This window comes from Heterodontus francisci, chromosome 13, assembly GCF_036365525.1.
Source record: "Heterodontus francisci isolate sHetFra1 chromosome 13, sHetFra1.hap1, whole genome shotgun sequence".
Classification (NCBI taxonomy): domain Eukaryota; kingdom Metazoa; phylum Chordata; class Chondrichthyes; order Heterodontiformes; family Heterodontidae; genus Heterodontus; species Heterodontus francisci.
The window spans coordinates 108,970,760-108,994,920 of NC_090383.1; the positions used below are offsets into that span (position 1 = coordinate 108,970,760).

A 24,161-nucleotide genomic window follows, 5' to 3' on the forward strand; every position below is an offset into this window, starting at 1 on the left:
TCTTGAGGCTACTGATCTAAATAGAAATCGAAAATAATGGACCGAGTGGTGAGTTGTTACTCAGGCGTAAATCTATCTTCCAAAGTTTAATTGCTACTAGAATCCTTGCAAGGTCAGTTTTTCCACAACACTGCACAGCTTAACTTAAATCTAACTGGATTTTGAGAACAGATCTTACGTTCAGATATTCTACCATTATTAATGAAGTGATTAGTTGTACAGGTAGAATTTACTTTCACTGGCTTAACACAAGTATAAAAAAAAGACTGAAAGTAACTTTGGAAGGGTTTCTCTTATATTAGGCTGTGAATTACTTACTGTTAACTAATGCAATCTGAGATAATTTATTTGGTAAAAGCAAAATACTGCGGATGCTGGAAATCTGAAATAAAAACAAGAAATGCTGGAAATACTCAACAGGTCTGGCAGCATCTGTGGAGAGAGAAGCAGAGTTAATGTTTTGGGTCAGTAACCCTTCTTCGGGTCAGTGACCCGAAACGTTAACTCTGCTTCTCTCTCCACAGATGCTGCCAGACCTGCTGAGTATTTCCAGCATTTCTTGTTTTTATAATTTATTTGGTGTTTTTTTTTAAGTTCATCACAAAAGTTACACGGAGACCAACTGGGTGTCACCTGTAGCTTGCAGTACAACAGTGATTTCTGTATAAGTTCATGCACTCTCAGCCATTATGTCCTTCTGAGCATGTGAGCAAATACTAGAGTGACAGTAGTGCAAGTGCAGCAGTGTTGGTGTTGTTCAGCATACAGCCTGAGGCCAGCTACAGGCATTCTTCTCCTGGGCCTAAGGAGGTCTACAACTCCATGCATCCACAATCATGATCTGCAGAGTTGCGTGTTGCCTTGATTAAAACCAAGATTTTAACATTAAAAACTTTAAATCACAAGATCCTCTCAATTAATTGCTTGACGGCCCCAATATAAATGGATGTCCTCTTTGTAGGCAATATGCTCCATTAAAATTGCTATGCAAATATTTGCAATGGGAATTCCAATGTTAAAATGTCAACAGCACTGTTGGTGTACCTACACCCCAAGGACTGCAGCAGTTCAACAAGGCAGCTCACCACTAACCTTCTCAAGGGCAATGGGGATGGGCAATAAATGCTGGCCTGGCCAGCAACGTCTACATCCCATGAACAAATAAAAGAACACCAACACTGTTAACTATTATGTATCATGTCACAAAATATTCTCAGTAATTGAAATTTGTCACATTGTATTTGGTGTCCTTAATATTTTCATTTGAAGGACTCAGCCTAACCTAAATGCCTAGGCTTAGACTTCATAGCTTGCTTAGAGCAGCACCTCTACTAATTGAATGCAGATTATGTAATATGAGTTGTCCAATTTTGAAGAATGCATTGGTATCTTTCAGTCAGTTGAACTATTGAGATATTTTTCTTCAGCATCTAGCAGTTTCTGCTCAATTGTTTTCAAAAATATTTACAGAAAAACTGGAGGAAAAACTTCTAAAAATTGCTTTAAAAAAAGATTAACTGTATGCGAGAGGCGAGAGGGAAATAAATGATAGACTGTATTATTTTTCTCTCCGTAAACTCCAAAATCCTAAGCAGAGAAAGATAGATTGCCATTCTCCTAATTTGAGTTCATTGAAAAAAAACCTTAAAACATTGGAGAGATCATCTAATTATCACCAGTGATTAGTTCACAGAAAATACTTCAATTACTGACACCTGTGAGAAACAGACATAGAGGTAGACAGCCACAGTATTCTTCAACCTAAAACAAATTGAATTTTGAAAGCAAACAAAACCGTTGAGGAAAACTGATGAGTTAGGATGGAGAGAAAAGTGAAACAAGCAGGTGGTGAGGAATTGTCTGGTTTCTGGTCATCTACGACATAATCAGTGCTGATTGTCATGATAACCTCACTTTCCATTTCCTTCTCCATTTACACTTCTGAGCCCCATCATTTCTTCTACTCCTTTGCATTATCATTATGCATTTCACTTCCCAACTCCTCCTTATCATCACTATCAATGGGAGGGTGGGGGGTGGTGAAGACTAGGAAGGGCAGGATGGTGAATGGAATAGGTTGGATGGCAGTGGGAAAGGACCAATGTTCCTCTCAGTGGAAGGAGGAAAGTCACTGGACCAAGGCATAATTCTATCTCCATGGGAGACGTATTTATTCTTCCTTGTCTCTTCTGTCAGCACTTCAAAAATTCCATCCCAACATGAAATGAAAGTGATTCAGGCCAGTAAACTGTTCTCAACAACTGCTCGACAATTAGTTGCAGTGCTTCTACCAGCAGCTTCATGCAGATATCAAACTCAAATCAGTACTTCTCCATAGTTCACATCTCCAGTGCAATTTCTTCAGGGAAAAATATATCAGGTTGCAGGAGGATTCTTGTAGCACCATTCTTGGGAAAAAAAGCAGCTGCTGAAACAGTAGAAATATTGCTCTAGTGAGATGAACATAGGAGCAGGAGTAGACCATTCAGCCCATCAAGCATGCTCCACCATTCAATATTATCATGGCTGATGGTCTACTTCAATTCCTTTTATCCCCATCCCTTATCTCTTTATGTCATTGGTATTTAGAAATCTGTCAATCTCTACTTTAAACATACTCAATAACTGAGCTTCCACAGCCCTCTGGGGTAGAGAATTCCAAAGATTCACAACCCTCTGAGTAAAGAAATTACTCCTCATCTCTGTCCTAAGTGTCTTCCCCCTTATTTTGAAATTGTCTCCCCTGGTTCTAGACTCCCCAACCAGGGGAAACATCTTACCTGCATCTACCCTGTCTATCCCTTTAACTATTTTGTAGGCTTCAATGAGATAAAGCTCTGATATGAAGCTATGATATCATGAACATTTCAGATTTCTGAAGTAGCCAGCCTAATCTTTCTATTTCTTTAGACTCCTTAACCTCAACAATAACTTAACAGACCAACATCCAAACAGAGGAAACGACTATAATAAACATCTTGCTGAATTTGACATCACATAGTAGGCTCACAAATATGCAGATTTTTCCCAGCCTCATTTCATGAAAAGTCTTGCTTTCTCTCACTTTAGTTCCTTTGAATGAGAAAATAGCAAATCAGTGCAAATTCCTTTGAACGACAACATAAGCAAAAAACACAAGCTTCAAGCATATCAGAGCATTGAGAGGGACAGCAAGACATAAAGCGAGTTTCTATATGATATTGAAGTTCATTCAAAGAGCATAAAAGATAGGAGCAGGAACATGCCATTTGGTCCCTCGAGCCTGCTCTGCTATTCAATAAAATCATGGCTGACCTGATCGTGGCCTCAACTCCACTTTTCTGCCTGCCCCCCGTAACCCTGGACTCCCTTGTAGATCAAAAATCTGTCCAACTCAGCCTTGAATATATTCAATGACCAAGCCTTCACTGTTCTCTGGAGCAGAGAATTCCAAAGTTTAACAACCCTTTGAGAGGAGCAATTCAACCTAATTTCCGTCCTAAATTGCAGACCCCTTATTCTGAAACTGTGTCTCCTAGTTCTAGATACCCCCACGAGGGGAAACATACTCTCAGCACATACCCTGTCAAGCCCCTCAGAATCTTATATGTTTCAACAAGATCACCTCTCATTCTTCTAAACGCCAATGAGTATAGGCCCAACCTGCTCAACCTTTCCTCTAAAGAGAACCCTTCCATCCCAGGAATCATCCAAGTGAACCTACTCTAAACTGCCTCCAATGCAAGTATATCCCTTCTTAAGTAAGGAGACCACAACTATATGCAGTACTCTAGGTGTGGTCTCACCAAGGCTCACCAAAGCTCCTCAGTCTCATCCGCTCCTTCCATGACAACATGCATTGCACTGTACAGTTTGATGACTGCACTTCCAACAGTTTCGAGTGAAGAATGGAGTGAAACAGGGTTGTGTCTTAGCCCCCACTCCGTTTGCCATCACTCCATGCTCCTGACCCTTGCCTTCCCTGCAGATATGGAAGGAGTCTACTTGCACACTAAGTCAGACGGCAAGCTTTACAATCTATTATGGCTGAAAGCAAAGACAAAAACACATCACGTCCTGATCAGAGAACTCCGCTGGTCAGTCACGCAGAAACTCAGCAACAAAGACTCATGGATTGTTTCTCCCATGCCTGTAACTCGTTCTCCTTGACTGTAAGTGTCAACAAAACCGTGGTCATGGGACAAGGTGTGGCATCTCTCCCCCTAATCACACTAAACACCACCCCACTGGAAGTGGTTGGCAAATTCTGCTCCCATGGGTCGACAGTGATAGACAATCCATCACTTGATGCAGAACTCGATACACGCATCGGGAAAGCAGCTACTGCCTTTGGCCGACTTGCAAAACACACATGGAATAACACCAAGCTGACCCTTAGGACCAAGCTCATGGTTTATAAGGCCTGTGTTCTCAGCACCTTGCTGAATGGCTGTGAAACATGGGTGACTTACAGCTACCAGGAAAAGGAGCTCAATAATTTCCATCTTGCTGTCTGCTGCGCATTATAGGTATATCCTGACAGGACAAAATCACAAATATGGCAGCCACTCAAAGGCAGAGCTCCCAAGTGCTTTGGCACTCATCAAACAGAGGCAGCTTTGGTGGATTGGACACATCCACAGGATGGAAGACGGTCACATACCCATGGACCTTCTGTATGGTGAGGTAGCCGGGGCCAGATGACCCGTGGTGCGCCCAAAGTTCCACTTCAAGGATGCTTGCAAGTGTGACATGAAGGCCCTAAATGTTGACTATTGCACCTGGGAGTCACTAGCTGGCGAAAGAGGGAAATGGCGACACATCCTGTGGACTGGTGTGCGCTACCACAATGACCAGTTGCTACAGCAGCTTGGCAACAGGCGCCAACATCAAAAACAACAACTCACAGCATCACTTGGCATCTTCATGTGCAGCACCTGTGGCAGAACCTGCCTCTCAAGGATTGGTCTTCTTAGCCGTCACCAAAGGTGCACCAAGAGAAGACACTCCACTTAAAGCAATTGTTTGCTGCGTGTCCATCATCTTTCGTAGATGGACGGATGCCAACAAACAGGTGTGGTCTCACCAACGTTCTGTACAGTTGTAGCAAGGCTTCCCTATTTATAAACTCCATCCCCCTTGAATTAAACAACAACATTCTATTTGCCTTTCTAATTACTTGCTGTACCTGCATGCTAACCTTTTGTAATTCATGTCCGAAGATACCCAGATCCCTCTGTACCGCAGCATTCTTTAGTCTCTCTCCATTTAAATATTATTTTGCTTTTCTATTCTTCTGCAAACGTGGATAACCTCACATTTTCCCACATTATACTCTATCTTCCAGATTTTTGCCTATTCACTTAACCTATTTATATCTCTTTGCAGACTCTGTCCTCCTCACAACTTGCTTTCCCAGCTATCTTTGTATTGTCAGCACAATTGCCTAAAATACATCCTAGTCATTAATATAGATTATAAATAGTTGAGACCCCACCACTGATCCCTGTGGCACCCCACTAGTTACACTTTGCCAACCTAAAAATGACCATTTATCCCGACTCTGTTTCCTGTTAGCCAATCCTCTATCCATGCTAATACATTACCCCTAACAACATGAGCGCATCTTATGGAGTAACCTTTGATGTGGCACCTTATTGAATGCCTTTTGAAAATCCAAATATACGACATTTACTGGCTCCCCTTTATCCACCCTGTTTGTTACAGCTTCAGAGAACTCTAAATTTGTCAAACACGATTTCCCTTTCACAAAACCATGCTGACTCTGCTAAATGTCCTGCTATTACTTCCTTAATGATGGATTCCAGGATTTTCCAAATGACAGATGTTAGCCTAACTGGCCTATGGTTTCCTGCTTTCCGTCTCCCTCCTTTCTTGAATAGGGGCTTTAAATTTGCAGTTTTCCAATCCACTGGGAGCTTTCCAGAGTCAAGGGAATTTTGGAGGATTACAACCAATGCATCCACTACCTCTGCAGCCAGTTCTTTTAAGACCCTAGGACGCAGGCCATCAGGTAAGGGGACTTGTCAGCCTTTAGTCCCATTAGTTCTCAGAAAACGTTTTCTCTAGCAATAGTGATGGTTTTAAGTTTCTCCTTACCTTATCCTCTTGATTTTCTACTATTATTGGGATGCTTTTAGTGTCTTCTACTGTGAAGACCGATACAAAATATTTGTTCAAAGTCTCTGCCATTTCCTTGTTTCCCATTATTAATTCCCCAGTCTCATCTAAGGGACAAACCATGTAGCTAATCTTTTCATTTTGATATACTTTTAGAAGGTCTTACTGACTGTTTTTATATTTCTTGCTAGTTTACTCTCATTCTAATTTGTTCCTCTTTATTAAGTCATCCTTTGCTGGTTTCTAAAATGTTCCCAAACTTCTGACCTTCCACTAATCTTTGCAGAATTGTATACCTTTTCTTTCAATTTGATACCATCCTTAACTTCCTTAGTTAGTCATGGAAGGTTCATCCTTCTTGTACAGTCTTTATTTCTCAATGGAATATATCTTTGTTGAGGGTTGTAAAATATCTCTTTCAACACTGCTTGTCTACTGTCTTACCTTGTAACCTATTTTCCCATCCCACTTTAGCCAACTCTGCCTTCATACCTTTATAATTGCCTTTATTTAAGTTTAAGACACTAGTTCCAAACTATCATACCCATTCATTTCTATTTGCGCCATCAATTCACCTACCTTTATTTATTTATTTAGAGATACAGCACTGAAACAGGCCCTTCGGCCCACCGAGTCTGCGCCGACCAAGAATCACCCATTTATACTAACCCTACAGTAATCCCATATTCCCTACCACCTACCTACACTAGGAGCAAGTTACAATGGCCAATTTACCTATCACCTGCAAGTCTTTGGCGGTGGAAGGAAACCGGAGCACCCGGCGAAAACCCACACGGTCACAGGGAGAACTTGCAAACTCCGCACAGGCAGTACCCAGAATTGAACCCAGGTCCCTGGAGCTGTGAGGCTGCGGTGCTAACCACTGCGCCACCTTATTACAAATGTTGTGTGCATTCAGATAAGGAGCCTTTAATTCTGTCTATTTACCATTTTTCCCTACTTTAACTCTATTCCCTGATGCACTCTCACACTTGTAAACTCTGTCCCTTCCTGTCACACTCTGGTTATCATCATTACACACATCACTACCCTGTACTATTGCCTTGTCCTTTCTCGTAAAACTTTCCAAAATTTCCCCTCACCTGAACTCTCCCTACCAACTATTCAGTTTGAAGCCCGCTCTAAAGCCCTACTTATTCAATTCGGCAGGACACTGGCCCCAGCTCGGTTTTGAGTGAAGCCCATCCCAACGGGACAGCTCCCTCTTTCCCCAGTACTGGTGCCATTGCCCCATGAATCAAAACCCATTTCTCCCACATCAGTCTTTAAGCCACGCATTCAACTTACTGATCTTAGTTACCCTCTGCCAATTTGCTTGTGGTTCAGGTCATAATTCAGAGATTATTACCTTTGTGTTCAGCTTTTTAATTTAGCCCCTAGCTGCTCATACTCCCTTAGCAGAGCCTCTTTCTTAGTCCTGCCTATGTCGTTGGTACCCATGTGGACCATGACAACTGGATCCTTCCCCTTCCACTCCGGTCCCTCTCCAGCCCCGAGGAGGTGTCAACTCTGGCAACACAGCCTTCGGGACACACACTCGGTTGCAGATAACAGTATCTATCCCCCTAACTATACTTTCCCCTACTACAACATTTTTTTTTACTCCCACAACTTGAATGGTCCACTGCCCCACTGTACTGTGGTCAGTTTTCTCATCCTCCCTGCAGACCCTGCTCTCGTCCACACAAGCAGCAAGAACCTCGTACCTGTTGGATAATTGCAAGGGCTGAGACTCCTCCAATGCTACCTTCTGGATCCCCATACCTGGCTCACTTGTGGTCACACCCTCCTGTCCCTGACCACTGACCAAATCTGAAGTACTTAACCTGACTGTTTTCTGTGTCCAGGTAATTTTCTCTCTTCCTGATGTCAGTTCATCTGAAATTTTCCCTCATTGTTCAATCTTACACATAAAAAAAAGTGCCAAACTAGGATTGAAAACAGAGCTAGGACTTACCTTTGTGGCCAATTTACATGAGGAAACAAATTGTATTTATTTATATAGCACCTTTAACATAATAAAATGTCCCAAGGCACTTCACAGGAGGGTTATAATGCAAAATTTGACATCAAGCTGCATAAGGATTATTAGGGCAGCTGAAACATGAAGAAGAGCTATCAGATCAAGAGAATATTACTTCATAAAAGCATGCAAGTCAATCCATGAAACCACACTGCAATTAAGCAACCCTTTGAACACTGGGCTGAGAAATGGTAATTGTAAAAGTAGCATATGGTTTTGACCAGCTAACAAGTAACAAATATATTAAACTACCCTTTTAGTTAAACATGTCTTAGATTTACCCAACATTTTAGTGCCAAATAAAACAATACATGCAAACACAACTTGCAACTATATAGCACTTCAATTTAGAAAAATGTCCCAATGTACTTCAGAGGTATAAAATTTAGTTAAAGCAGCAGCTATTAGGAGGGGTGACCAAAAGCTTAGTCAAAGCTGTAAGTTTTCAGGTTGTTAAACAAGGAGGGGAATGTGGCAAAGCAGAGGGCTTTGGGAGAGAATTGCAGAGTGTGTGGCCTAGGTAGCTGAAGGCCACCAATGGTGGGGTGAAGGGAGGGGAAATACGACATTAGAGTAGGGGGAACAAAGAGTTCGGGTGGGGCATGGGAGGGTAGTGTTGAAACAGCTTAGAAAATTGATCCAAATTTGAAGCAGTGGGAGCTAGTTCTGCTTCAGCAAGTGCAGGGTGAAGGGTGAACAGGCCATAGCACAGGTTGAATCCAAGTAGAGGAGATTTGGATAAATTGAAGTTTAACGAGAGTGGAGAATGGGCAGGCCTGCCAGGAAAGCATTGGAATAGTCGAGTCTGAAGGTGATGAAAGCACGGATGAGCGTTACTGTTGCAAACAGATTGGAGAAGCTAGGGCTGTTCTCCTTGGAGAGGAGATTGAGAGGAAATTTGAGAGAGATGTTCAAGATCATGAGAGGTCTAGACAGAGCAGTTAGAGAGAAACTGTTCCCATTGATGGAAGGGTCAAGAACCAGAGGACATCAATTTAAGGTGATTGGTAATAAAAAAAATGGTGACAAGAGGAAACATTTATTTTTTCCACACAAAAGGCAGATTCAATCATGGCTTTCAAAAGGAGAGAAAATATTTGCAGAACTACACGGAAAGGACAGGGAGGGGACTAGCTAAATTGGTCCTGAACAGGCCGAATGGCCTCCTTCTGTACTGTAACCATTCTATGATTCTATAAATGTGCTGAGAAACTACATAGAAAATTAAGGCCATTTTGAAGACCTGTCCTCTTGTTAATACTGACCAGTGGTTTCAGGATTGGGAGTCAATCAAGGATGGTCAGGTGTTAATGGTAGGTTAGTTTTGTTGTTAAAGATATACAGGTGAAGGACATTGTTTAATTAAGAACTTAGAGTGGATATAAAGAGAGCCTGCTGGACACAGGTGTGAAAGCAGGAGGCAGAGATATGTAATGCCGCATTTTGTGAATAAACCAACCATCAAGAAAAGGATCTGTGTCCAGCTTCATTCTTCACCTACTCCTGCTCCCATTTCATATGTTTTTATGTTCATAATTTGGCTTGGATCCGTTTAACAAGACTGTCACTCATCGAAGACTGAATAGCACTTAAACAATTTCCAGTCTAAAATGCAACTGAAACTGGATATCCAAAGCTCCGATAAACTTCCCACTCTACACATCCAGTGAGTGAAAGGCCTACTCCTGCTCCTATTTCTTATGTTGTGATATAATGATTGCAAGTGTACACATTAAATGCCAGGACTATGAAGTGCTTTAATTACCAATGATACATAAGTATTTTCATACATTTACAAAAGCAACAATCTTTACACAAAGCACGTTGTTTACAGCATAATTTAATAACATGCACTTCAATATTTAGAAACAAAATTTTTCACCAGAACATATATTTCCCAGCCGTTTACAATAAGTGAGTGAGATTAGAAATATCCAGTAAGTTTAGGTTGGTCCTGTGGGTGTAATTTTCTCATTCTTTGAACTGTATACACATAACTGAACAAGAGAAAATCATCTTGCAAATCCATCACTTTAAATTTTTTGTATGTTTAACATTCCATTCAGCTATACTGTTACCCTCATTCTGGAACACACTCTCAATTTCTCCTGACTGGAACAGGCAGCAAAGTCTTGAGCTTTTTACTTTTTGAATTCTAAGCCCCAGTAGTTCCACACAAAAAGGTCAGATGGAACATAAAAGGGCTAGGCAAGAAGGGAATTTTTCACATGGCGACTATGCTGCATAAAAAATTAGAACTCCGCCTATAATGGACAATCTCCTCCTCTTTAGTTGATTCCATTTGGAAAAAGAGAGTATACCAAAGTAGTTCAACAAAATGGAAGGTGGATCTTAAGTGATCTGACCATTGTAATCTAAACAAAAAAGCCAATATAAGCTTTACTGGGTTGCAGCAATCTCATCTCTAGATCCGCGATGGTGAGTTTGATCTCAATTTGAGCCTACACTGCAAAACACCTGTCTGACCAAAACAAAAGTCCAGAGAAAGCAACATTGCATTGAGTTGTAAAATTTATGCATGCTCCTCACCAAACCAAAAGAACTTCGACCTCGTAAACTATACTGAAACTCAAACAGAAAATGAACGAATGGCCAAACAACCTGATTTAGTTTTTTTTGTTCGTTTCATGAGATGTGGCCATCACTGGCAAGGCCAGCATTTGTTGCTCATTCCTAATTGCCCTCGAGAAGATGGTAGTGAGCTGCCTTCTCGAACTGCTGCAGTCCGTCTGGTGTGGGTACACCCATAGTGCTGTTCGGGAGGGAGTTCCAGGATTTTGATCCAGCGACAGTGAAGGAACGGCAATATATTTCCAAGTCAGGATGGTGTGTGGCCTGGAGAGGAACTTGCAGGTGGTGGTGTTCCCATGTGTCTGCTGCCCTTGTCCTTCTAGGTGAAAGAGATTACAGGTTTGGAAGGTGCTGTTGAAGGAGGTATGGTGAGTTACTGCAGTGCATCTTCTATATGGTACATGCTGTTGCCACTGTACATCAGTGGTGCAGGGAGTGAATGTTTAAGGTGGTGGATGGGGTGCCGACCAAGCAGGCTGCTGTGTTCTGAATGGCGACGAACTTCCTGAATGTAGTTGGAATTGCACTCATCCAGAGAAGTGCAGAGTATTCCATCACACTTTTGACTTGCGCCTTGTAGATGGTGAATACACTTTGGGGAGTCAAGAGGCAGGTTACCCGCCATAGAATTCCCAGCCTCTGACCTGCTATTGTAGCCACAGTATTTATGTGGCTGATCCAGTTCAGTTTCTGATCAATGGTAACCTCCAGGGTGTTGATAGTGGAGGATTCCGTGATGGTAATACTGTTGAATGTCAAGGGAAGATGGTTAGACTCTCTCTTGTTGGAGATAGTCATTACCTGGCACTTATCAGCCCAAGCCTGAATGTTGTCCAGGTCTTGCTGCACATGGACACAGACTGCTTCAGTATCTGAGGAGTCGCGAATGGTATTGAACATTGTGCAATCCTCAGCGAGTATTCCTCACCTCTGACCTTATGATAGAGGGAAGGTCATTGATGAAGCAGCTGAGGATGGTTGGGCCTAGGACACTACCCTGAGGAACTCCTACAGCAATGTCTAGGAGCTGAGATGATTGGCCTCCAACACACCCATCTTCCTTTGTGCTGGGTATTACCCCAACTAGTGCAGAGTTTTCCCCAATTCCCATTGACTTCAATTGGCTAGGGCTCCTTGATGCCACACTCGGTCAAATGCTGATAGAAAGGGCAATCACTCTCACCTCACATCGTGTTCAGCTCTTTTGTCCATGCTTGGACCAAGGTTGTAACGAGATCAAGAGCTGAGTACCCCTGGCGGAACCCAAGCTGAGCAGTGAGCAGGCTGTTGCCATTTAAGTGGCGTTTGATAGCACTGTCGATGACACCTTCCATCACTTTGCCGATGATTGACAGTAGACTGATGGGGTGGTAATTGATCAGATTGGATTTGTCCTGCTTTTGTGGACAGGACATACTTGGGCAATTTTTCACATTGTCAGGTAGATGCCAGTGCTGTAGCTGTACTGGTATAGCTTGGTTAGGGGCGCGGCTAGTTCTGCAGCACAAATCATCAGTTCTACAGCCGGGATATTGTCAGGACCCATTGCCTTTGCAGTATCCAATGCCTTCAGTGGTGTTAGTTGAGGGACAGATAGTGCCCAGGACTCCATGGGAGTTCTTTGCTCTTCTCCGAAGGCCATAGCATAATTTTAAGTCCACTAAGAGTGACGAACAGAGTCTCAGTTGGCATCTTATCCGAAATACAGCTCCTCCAAAGAATCTATTTAATACTGCACAGAAGTGTCAGCCGAGATTCTAATCACAAATTCATAATGGGTCTTGAGCCCAAAACCTCTAATCAAAGGCAAGAATGCTACTAAGTGAACATCTTGTTGAACTGATTCTTCACAGAACTGAAAATCATGCATTTAGAATCATGCCACTTTCAAATATCCCCTAACAAATAGTGAGGGCTTTGTCAGGCTGTTTCAGTGGCGCAGAGCAATAGATATCACAAAATATGAGAATCTGGGTGCATGCCATACCAGACCCGCATGCCTACAATCAAAATAGGACAAGTCTTAATCACAGTTGAAATTCAAGAGTTCCTCCTCTCCTGCCCTTATGTTCATTATAGCACTTCATTCAAACTGCTGCACATCCCAAAAATAACAGTGTGTTGTGGAGGATTAATTGAGCTGGATCAATTGGGCGATACAAAATGTGAAAGATTGCTAAATAACAGAGGGCAACACTTTACCCTGGGTGATGTTAGATTTCAAATATTCCAGAATATAAAAAAAAGGAAGCTGGAGATATGATAAGAAACACAGGGGGGTTGAATTGGATAGCCCCTGAAAACGGGCACGGCGATCCCGATGCTCAATTGACCCACATCTGTTGATTGCAAGACAGACAGTATGGCAACTTTGTGCTACTTGCTCATTTGAGTGATCCCTTCATCCAGCCAGTGCTAACTATGTTAGTTTGTTGGGGGGTGGTGGGGGGGGGTGGCTAATATTGTGAGTGGCTCGCACCACTTAAAGCTAGCCTGCATCTCCGAAAGGAGAGGTGCACTGTGGCTGGAGCAGGAGCTGGGAGTCATGGTTGAAGAAAATCTGACCTGGGAAACAGTAAGAAATGGCACAAAAAGGGCAAGAACATGCTCCAAGGTTTTCAGAGGCTGAACTGGAAGTCTTGGTAAAAGAGATGGAAAGGAGGAGAGATTTCTGTATCTGCAGGAGGAGGGAGGTCCTCCAGACACAGGGCTGAAAGGCAGTGGGAGCAGGTAGCCGTGGAGATCAATGCCAGGAGTTGAGCCCCTAGCACCTAGATGCAGTGCTGCAAGAAGTTCAATGACCTCACACAAGTGGTCAAGATCACTGAATGCATCTTCAAATGTCATATCCCACCAAATGTACCAGTAGTCTCATCCACTTCTCAGATCACCATACCTACATCGTTCACCTATAATCTCCTATAATTACCAATAATCTCTACCAATCAGGCCTCATACATAACATTCATATGCTTCACTAAACCTCATGCGCTTAGCACTGATGCATTAACTGCCTCAGATACACATCTCAGCCTGCAAACACTGCCAGCTATTCAACTGGGACAGCCACATCTGCCAAACATTGCACAACACTCATTGGCACATTTCCCTCTCTGCTGTAGGACAAGGTGGTGCAGATCTGGAAGCAGCAGAAGCAAACTGGAACAGGGTCAGGCATGTTTGGAGGAGATGGTGCTGACCATTAATGAGATGGCCATTGCTGAAGCCATGATCAGCTGTGGCGCTGCAACCAAAGACAACGGTATCCTCATACCTTATACTCAGCTGATGAGTCAGTACTCCTCCATGTTGAACACCACTTGGAGGAAGCACTGAGGGTGGCAAGGACACAAAATGTACTCTGGGTTGGGGATTTCAATGTCCATCACCAAGAGTGGCTCGGTAGCACCACTACTGACCGAGCTGGCCGAGTACTAAAGGACCTAGCTGCTAGACTGGGTCTGCGGCAGGTGGTGGGGGAACCAACACGAGGGAAAAACATACTTGACCTTGTCCTTACCAATCTGCCTGCCGCAGATGCTTCTGTCCATGACAGTATTGGTAGGAGTGACCACCGCACAGTCCTTGTGGAGACGAAGTCCCGCCTTCACATTGAGGATCCCATACATCGTGTTGTGTGGCACTATCACCGTGCTAAATGGGATATATTTCGAACAGATCTAGCAATGCAAAACTGGGCATCCATGAGGCGCTGTGGGCCATCAGCAGCAGCAGAATTGTACTCAACCACAATCTGTAACCTCATGGCCCGGCATATCCCCCACTCTACCATTACCATCAAGCCAGGAGACCAACCCTGGTTCAATGAAGAGTGCAGGATGGCATGCCAAGAGCAGCACCAGGCATACCTCAAAATGAGGTGTCAACCTGGTGAAGCTACAACCCAGGATCACTTGCATGCTAAACTGCATAAGCAGCATGCAATAGACAGAGCCAAGCGATCCCATAACCAACGGATCAGATCTAAGCTCTGCAGTCCTGCCACATCCAGTCGTGAATGGTGGTGAACAATTAAACAACTAACTGGAGGAGGTGGCTCCACAAATATCCCCATTCTCAATGATGGGGGAGCCCAGCACATCAGTGCAAAAGATAAGGCTGAAGCATTTGCAACAACCTTCAGCCAGAAGTGCCGAGTTGATGATCCATCTCGGTCCCCTCCTGAAGTCCCCAGCATTACAGATGCCAGACTTCAGCCAATTCGATTCACTCCACGTGGTATCAAGAAACAACTGAAGGCACTGGATACTGCAAAGGCTATGGGTTCTGACAATATTCCGGCAATAGTACTGAAGACCTGTGCTCCAGAACTTGCCGCACCCTCAGCCAAGCTGTTCCAGTGCAGCGACAACACTGGCATCTACCCGGCAATGTGGAAAATTGCCCAGGTATGTCCTGTACACAAAAAGCAGGACAAGTGCAACCCCGCCAATTACCGCTCCATCAGTCTGCTCTCAATCATCAGTAAAGTGATGGAAGGTGTCATCAACAGTGCCATCAAACAGCACTTGCTTAGCAATAACGTGCTCAGTGATGCTCAGTTTGGGTTCCACCAGTGCCACTCAGCTCCTGACCTCATTACAGGCTTGGTTCAAACATGGACAAAAGAGCTGAACTCCAGAGGTGAGGTGAGAGTGACTGCCCTTGACATCAAGGCATTATTTGAACGAGTATGGCATCAAGGAGCCCTAGCAAAACTGGAATCAATAGGAATCAGGGGGAAAACTCTCTGCTGGTTGGAGTCATACCTAGCGCAAAGGAAGATGGCTGTGGTTGTTGGAGGTCAATCATCTGAGCTCCAGGACATTACTGTAGGAGTTCCTCAGGGTAGTGTACTAGGCCCAACCATCTTCAGCTGCTTCATCAATGACCTTCCTTCAATCATAAGGTCAGAAGTGGGGATGTTCTATATTGCCGTTCCTTCACTGTCGCTGGGTCAAAATCCTGGAACTCCCTTCCTAACAGCACTGTGGGTGTACCTACCTCACATGGACTGCAGTGGTTCAAGAAGGCAGCTCACCACCACCTTCTCAAGGGCAATTAGGGATGGGCAATAAATGCTGGCATAACCAGTGACGCCCACATCCCATAAATGAATAAAAAAAATACTCCTTCTCACATCCCACTTCCCCTTCACTACATTTACTTCTGATTTACAAGCTGCAGTTGGTGTAAGCATGCATCTTTTACTTTCCCCACCTCCATGCACTACAACCTTACCTTTGTGTCTTTTTCCTTTCAAAATATCAAGAGGTCCAACCTGGCCAGGCAGTGGGGGAACACCGAGGATACTAATAAAGACACAGCACCATCAACTTGATCTCACTCACAGATACGAAGGTTATTGGTATTGCACTCGAATGAGTTCTTTACAGACAGCCCTGGAAAAAAGGGACAGACTAGGTTGCCTCCTTCCTTATTCTTCCTCCTCAACTGCATGCCATATAGCTGTTGGCAAGGGCTGTGCCTTCAAGCTTCCGGGGTTGTGCAGAATGCTGTGGACGACCATGAATCTTGACACCTGCTCTGCCAAGTACTGTAGGATCCCACCAGAGCGATCCAGGCAGTGGAAGAGTTGTTTCAGTATGCCAATGGTGCGCGCTATGACATTTTGTGTGGCAGAGTGGCTTACACTGTTTGCATACTACACATGTGTTCAGCTGTTTGAGGTTAAGGGAGGGCAATGGCTGCAGTGTTGAGCTCAAAATGGCATCGCTGGCTTCAAATCAGTGTTGCATGCTGATGGACATCATGATCTTCCTGCTCGTCATGCTTCCAGCGGACGTTACTGCGCACATGTTAACACCTTCTTGGTGTCTGACACTATTTTCCCCACAAGTGTGTGCGCACAAAAGCTAGCTGCTAATGAGCCTAATTGCTCACCCATAGACTATAAAAAGGGATATTTTATGCTCTTAATGTACCTCTCCAACCACCCAATTATGGATCGGCACATATGCCTGTAGTCAGTAATTTAGAAGTCAATGCAAAAGTTATATCAACAGAGGCCTGCCAGCTGCCTTGGATCAACTGAAAACAAAAAAGCATCATCAAGCAAGACAACTGATCAATGAGGCTGGAGTATAACAAGGAGATTCACCAGGCATCTCTTCAAATCCCATGGCTCGAGTATATCTTCTATTCTGCGCTATCATAGGTCTATTATTATCTAAAATGAGGACTAGGCTAGATTTATCTCAGCTATAAAATGTATGATATCGAGAAGCTGCCAGACATTGTCAGAGTTATTCTCAAAAATTAATTCTGGTTCATCAAATTATTCAGATGAGTTTCAAGAATTTCCATAAACATTTTGAAATAATGGAAAAAAGAAATGGGCCAGTATCAGGTGTACTCAGGATTTTTGTCCTTTTTCAGGGTCAGAAGTGTCTTTCTACATTATGGGTCAGAGCAAGCATTAGCAATTTTAAAACACTTTCAGGAGTAAAAATGCATGTGCTAAGGAAACCATCTATGTAAAGAGCTTTATTAAAGAGAAGGGAGTTTAAACTTGGAATACGTCATTTATATTGATATGGTGATATTTATAGTGATACGCTGCAAATGCGACATGAAGTCCTGTGACATTGATCACAAGTCGTGGGAGTCAGTTGCCAGCGATCGCCAGAGCTGGCGGGCAGCCATAAAGGCGGGGCTAAAGTGTGGCGAGTTGAAGAGACTTAGCAGTTGGCAGGAAAAAAAGACTGAAGCGCAAGGGGAGAGCCAACTGCGAAACAGCCCTGACTACCAATTTTATCTGCAGCACCTGTAGAAGAGTCTGTCACTCTAGTATTGGCCTTTATATCCACTCCAGGCGCTGCTCCACAAACCACTGACCACCTGCAGGCGCTTACTCATTGTCTCCCGAGACAAGGAGGCCAAAGAAAGAAAGAAGAGAAAGATCAGTCTATATGGCCTTTCATCTAGGCATAGAGGCAGAATGAGCAAGTATTCCCGATCATTTGGGCTGCGTTGGCTTTTGATTTATACAGGTCTGAATTAATTCAAACGCACAGTGGATATCCGTAGGACCGATAGCAACTTAGACACTTCCACCTGCCCTGCGTCCTTCAAGCACATTATCAAGGGTCCAGTTCATCGCCAAGCTGACAGAAATGTGCACTGCTAAGTCACAGCCAAGTAATAATTTTGACATAACCTCCCAGCTCTTGCATACTATGTTTTGGCTAATAAAGGCAAGTATCCCGTATGCCTTCTTGACTACCTTACCTATCTGTCCAGGCACCTTCAAGGATCTGTGGATATACACTCCAAGGTCCCTCTGTTCCTCTACACTCATCAGTATCCTATCATTTACTGAGTATTCCCTTGCCTTGTTAGCTTTCCCCAAATGCATTACCTCACACTTCTCCAGATTGAACTCCATTTGCCTTAAAGTGTTCATTACAGTGAAGCTTCACACAACATTAGGATTCAAAATGGAACAATCCCTGAGCTTGAATGGGTACTGCTGAGGCACACCCAAAATTGGGTCCCAGGCCTCACTTAAACGAGACTGGCGAACTGCAGACCCCTGCTCAGCGTCCAGACAGCTCGCCAGCAAAAAGACTTCGCAAGTCGGATCATTGCATCTCTGATATCTACCCTCAGATAAGAACTTAAAGGGGGAGCAAAGGCAATCAGACATGGGCAACCAGGAAAGGGAGGACGACAAATCGGTATATTGGATGAAGATGTAAACTTTTCTTGTGGGTTTCAGAGGAACATAAGATCAGAAATTTATAGCATGGGAGGTCGTCATTCGGCCCATCGTGCCCATGCTGGCCATCAAGTAGCCATCCAGTCTAATTCCACTTTTCAGCTACTTGTTCTGTAGCCTTGTAGGTTACAGCACTTCAAATGCATATTCAAGTACTTTTTAAAATGTTATGAGGGTTTCTGCCTCTACCATCCTTTCAGGCGGTGAGTTCCAGATACCCATCATCCTCTTGGTGAAAACATTTCCCCTCTAATCCCCACTAAACCTCCTGCCTCTTACCCTAATTCTATGTCCTCTGGTTATGGACACCTCAACCAAGGGATATATGGCCTTCCTATCCATCTATCGAGACCCCTCAATTTCATTTACTTCAATTAGGACTCCCCTCAGGCTGCTCTGTTCCAAAGATGACAACTCTACCCACACAATCTTTCCTCAAACAAAATTTTCCAGTCCAGTCAACAAACTCATGAATCCCCTCTGTACCCTCTCTAGTGGAACCAAACTTTTGCTATCGTGCGGTGACGAGAACTACATGCAATACTCCAGCTGTGACCCAACTAGTGTTTTATATAGCTCCAACATAACCTCCCAACTCTAATATTCTATGTCTTGGCTAATAAAGGCAAGTATCCCATATGCCTTTTGGACTACCTTATCCACCTGTCCAGACAACTTCAAGTATCTGTGGACATACACTCCAAGGTCCCTCTGTTCCTCTACACTTATCAGTATCCTACCAGTTATTGAACATTCCCTTGCCTTGTTACCCTTCCCCAAATGCATTACCTCATACTTCTCCGGATTGAACTCCATTTGCTACTGCCCAGCCAACTGACTAGTCTATCGATCTCTTCCTGCAGTCTACAGCTTTCTTCTTCATTATCAACCACACAGCAAATTTTTGTATCAGCTACAGACTTCTTAATTAAACCCTCTACATTCAAGTCCAAATCATTGGTATATACCGCAAAAAGCAAGGGACCTAGTACTGAGCCCTGCAGGACCCCACTGGGAACAGCCTTCCAATCACAAAAAACACCCATCGACCATTAGCCTTTGCTTCCTGCCTCTGAGCCAATTTTGGATCCAACTTGCCACTTTGCCTTGCATCCCATGGGATTTTAGTGGCCAGTCTGCTATTGGAACCTCATCAAACGTCTTGCTAAAATCCCTATAGGCTACATCAAATGCACTACCCTCATCGACCCTACTTGTTACCACCTCAAAAAAATTCAATGTCAGACACAACCTTCCCTTAACAAATCCGTGCTGACTGTCTTTGATTAATTAGTGTCTTTCTAAATGAAGATTTATCCTGTCCCTCAGAACTTTTTCCCAATAATTTTCCTACCACTGACTGGCCTGTAATTGCTCAGTCTATCCCTTTTTCCCCTTTTAAACAATGGTACATTAGCTGTCCTCCAATTCTCTGGCACCACTCCTGTAGCCAGAGAGGATTGGAAAATGATGGTCGGAGCCTCCGCTATTTTTTCTCTTGCTCTCCTCAACAGCCTAGGATACATTTAGTCCTAGCCTGTGAATTTATCTACTTCAAAGATGTTAAACCACTTAATACTTCCTCTCTCTCTATCTTAATTTCTTTGAGTATTTTACACTGCTCCTCCTTGATTACAATGTCAGTATCATCCCTCTCTTTTGAAAAAAACAGACACCATGTATTCATAAAAGGACCATACAAATGTCCTCTGCCTCCATACACAGACTAACCTTATCATCCCTAACAGGCCTTACTCTTTCTTTAGTTATCCTCTTGTTCTTTCTGTACTAACAAAAAATCTTTGGGTTTTCCTTGATTTTACTTGCCAATATTTTTCATGCCTCCTCTTTGCTTTCCCAATTTCCTTTTAATTTCACCCCCAGACTTTTTATACTCCTCTAGGTTTTCTGCAGTACTAAGCCCTTGGTATCGTCATAAGCTTCCCTTCCCCTCCCCCGCCCCCCACACTTCTCTCCTTTAAGCCACTCTTTTTGTTTGAGGGAACATACTTGCTCTGAACCCTCACTATCTCTTCCTTGAATGCCGCCTGCTGATCTGGCATGGATTGATCTTCATGCAGCAGTTTCTCGTCCACTTTAGCTAAATCTCATCTCAGCTTAGTAAAATTAGCTTTTCCACCAAATCAAGAAATTTTATTCCTGGTCTATCTTTGCCTTTGTCCTTTTCCGGGATCTAACTGAATTATGATCACTTCCAAAGTGCTCCCCAACTGATATCCCTTCCACCTGTCCAGCTTCATTCCCTAAAAGCAAGTCCAGAACTGCCCCCTCTGTCATTGGGCTTTCTACTGTTGAGAAAATGCTTCTATATTTTTTGTTAAGTTTTTTTTTTGAGGACTCCTATATAAATTGTGGAGATGGATTCATTAGAAAGCTGAAGATTTCATAGAAGCAGGACTTTGCTTTGTTGTTGACAGTTCACTGAAAGGACACAAAGATGTTGTTTAACAACAACCTTGCTGGAAGTCATGTGCTTTAAGCTTAATAAACAACAGAAACCTTCATGACCTGAGGAAGATGTTTACAGAGAAGCCACATGTCAAGGTTTATGGAGGTCAAGAGGTTGACTTTCTGTTTTGGGGTTTTGGATATTGTTTTCAAGTCAGTTGGGGTGTGAACTGTTTTGAAGACAGTTGGTGTTTTGCCTGCCAAAGAGAAAGAAACCCTCCAGCTCATCTTCCCTGCACCTCTCTAAGAAATCCTGAGAAGTCCAGTGTGGCAACTCATCTTTCCTCCTGTCTTTGGGAAAACCCTGCAATTCAAGTGTGCTGGCTGAAACCCCTGATGCCACATGTCTCCTGGAAAGTCTATCAGATGATTTCTCAACATTTCCAGAATGAATTGCTTCTGAAAAGATCCCAGTGACCCGTCTCCGTATACCTGGACCCCAGACAAAAAAGGACAACTGGCATCCTTCCATAGCTTCCCTTTTTTCCTTCAAGAATGAGCAAGTATTTGGCCAAAGTTTTTTTTTTGTAACAGATCTCTGCAGAGAGAATTTCTGTATTTTTTTTCCCAGCGTGTGTGTGTGAGTGTTTATGGAATTTAAAAAGGGAACGTTCATATCTCAATCTGTGTGTTAATGCTTTGCTTCGTTACTGGATAAGTCTTGTTTGATAATAAACTGATTGTGTTGTTTATCGAAGAAACCTGATTGGTATATTTTATTCTGGGATAAAGAGTAGCATATATGATTGACCGAATTGGTAACTGGGTAAACATTTTTAAAATATATGTTGTGAACTGTGGAGAAGCAGGACTAGAAGAGACAGTACACTTCTCCCAACTCGGCCATAACATTATGTATTGGCTAAAACAGGTTCTCCTGCATGCATTTGAAGAATTATGCTCCCTCTGTGCCTTTCATACTAATTCTATCCTTGTTAATATTAGGGGAGTTGAAATCCCCCAGTTTTACTGCCGTATTGCTTTTGCACTTCTCAGATTTGCCTACATATTTCCCTCTAACCCCTGCTGACTTTGGGTGTCTATATTATACACCCATTAGTGTGATTGCCCCTCTTATGTTCTTCAGTTCAACCCATATGGCCTCATATAATGATCCTTCTACCATATCATCCCTCCTCACAACCATAATTGTTTCTTTAATCAACATTGTAACTGCCCCCCCTTTTTATCCCCTCTCTATCTCGCCTGAAAACCTTATAAACCCTTCTTTCAGTAATAATGTTTCAGTAATAGCTACATCATATTTCTATGTCAATTTGTGCGCTGCCCTGTTCCCTAGAATTCTCGCACTGAAGTACATTTAACACTGCCAAACTCCTAGCCTTTCTAGCCTTTGTTTTCTCTGCCTTCCAAACATGCTTACTAATTTTCTGCCTTCCATTTCCAACCTTTCTTCTCTCCCTTCTGAATCTACTCTCAGGTTCCCATCCCCTGCCAAGTTAGTTTAAACCAACAGCACTTGCAAACCTCAGAGGATATTGGTCCCGGGCCTGTTGAGGTGCAACTCGTCCGGCTTGTACAGGTCCCACCTCCCCCAGAAGCAGTCCCAATGCCTCAGGAATCTAAAGCCCTTCCTCCTGCACCATCTCTCCAGCCATGTATTCATCAGCTCAATCTTCCTATTTCTGTACTCCCTAGCATGTGGCACTGGGAGTAATCTGAAGATTAATACCTTTGAGGTCCTGCTTTTCAATCTCTCTCCCAGCTGCCTAAACTCTGCTTTCAGGACCTCATCCCTCTTTCTACTTATGTCATTAGTGCAGACATGGACCACGACCTCTGTTCGCCCTCCCCCCTCAATGTCCTGCAGCTGATCAGTGACATCCTTGACCCTGGCGTCGGCAGCTGTCCCTCAATTCGAGGAAGTCGTCTACTCAAGATTGCTAGTTTCAGCCATGGGTCTTCAGGTGACTGAACAGGCTGATTCTCGACCCGCAGATCTTTGGGTACATGGGGCAAAACTTCCCACGAGGTAATGGGATCCAGAGTGCAGGATTTGCTTCCTTTTCTTTCCTTCTCTGCCACCGCTCTGCCTCATCATTAAGGTGTATGGACTCAAAGCCTGATGCAGCTTGATGGACAAGCTGTCACCATTTTGAACGATTCTGTCAATGCTGCCACGCTTCAAAGAGAGCTTCAGAGTGTCTTTGAAGTGTTTTCTTAGTCCTCCCCGGAACGCTGGCCAATAGAGATAGTTTTCGGCCATCCGGACACAGTGTCCAGTCCATGGAAGTTGGTTTTGCAGGAGTGTTGCTTGAATGCTTGTGGAGCTGGCTTCAAGAAGTAGACTAGTATTTGTTTGACGGTCCTCCCATTAAAGCCAGAGGATGCGGCGGAGGCACTGCTGATGGAATTTCTCTAGCGCTCTTATGTGTCACTGATACACAGTCTAGGTCGCACTGCAGCACAGGAGTGTGGTGACAACAACTGCTTTGTACACTAAGACTTTTGTTGACTTGCGGCGGTCTTTGTTGTCAAACACTCGCTGCCGTAGTTTGTAGAAGGCTGAGCTAGCAGAGCTGATCAGGTGCCGGTGGCCTTTTGAGAGAGGTGGCTGCCATGGTACGGGAAGTGCTCAACATATTCCAAAGTCTCTCCTTCAACATATACGGGAGGTGGAATATTTGGCTGACCAGGTGTGGGTTGATATATGAGTTTTGTTTTGGCAACGTTCAAGGACAGGCTGAATTTCTCGTATGCAGAATAGAAGAGATGGAGAGCGGTTGCAAATCTGGTGCAGAGTGGGCAACAACACTGCAGTCATGTATGTCTATGGTGGTCAGTTTAGTTTTGGCATGGAGGCAACTGAGGTTAAAAAGTTTTCCATCTAGGCTGTATTTAATACTCACACCAGAGGACAGCTGATCTTTCATGAGGTGAATAGCCACTGTCAGATAAATTGTAAATAGTATGGGGACTATCACACAGCCTTGCTTGACTCCAGTCTGTATTTTGAAGGCATCTGTTTCAGATCTCCAACTCAAGACAGTGCAGTCATATCATCATGGAGCAATTGCAGGACTGTGATGAAGTTTCTTGGACATCCAAATCGTTGGAGCACAATCCACAGAGCCTCGTGATTTACTGAGTCAAATGCTTTGGTCAGGTCGATGAATGCAAAGAAGAGTTCCTTGTGTTGTTCTCGACATCTTCCTGGATTTGTCGGGCAACAAA

At 43.5% G+C, this 24,161-nt stretch overlaps 1 protein-coding gene across 7 annotated transcripts in view; it reads right to left on the minus strand.

The window, feature by feature from the left end:
* The window catches only part of akt3a (v-akt murine thymoma viral oncogene homolog 3a), a 538,604-nt gene that overhangs the window by 183,724 nt on the left and 330,719 nt on the right, over positions 1-24,161 (minus strand). The window lies entirely within an intron of this gene.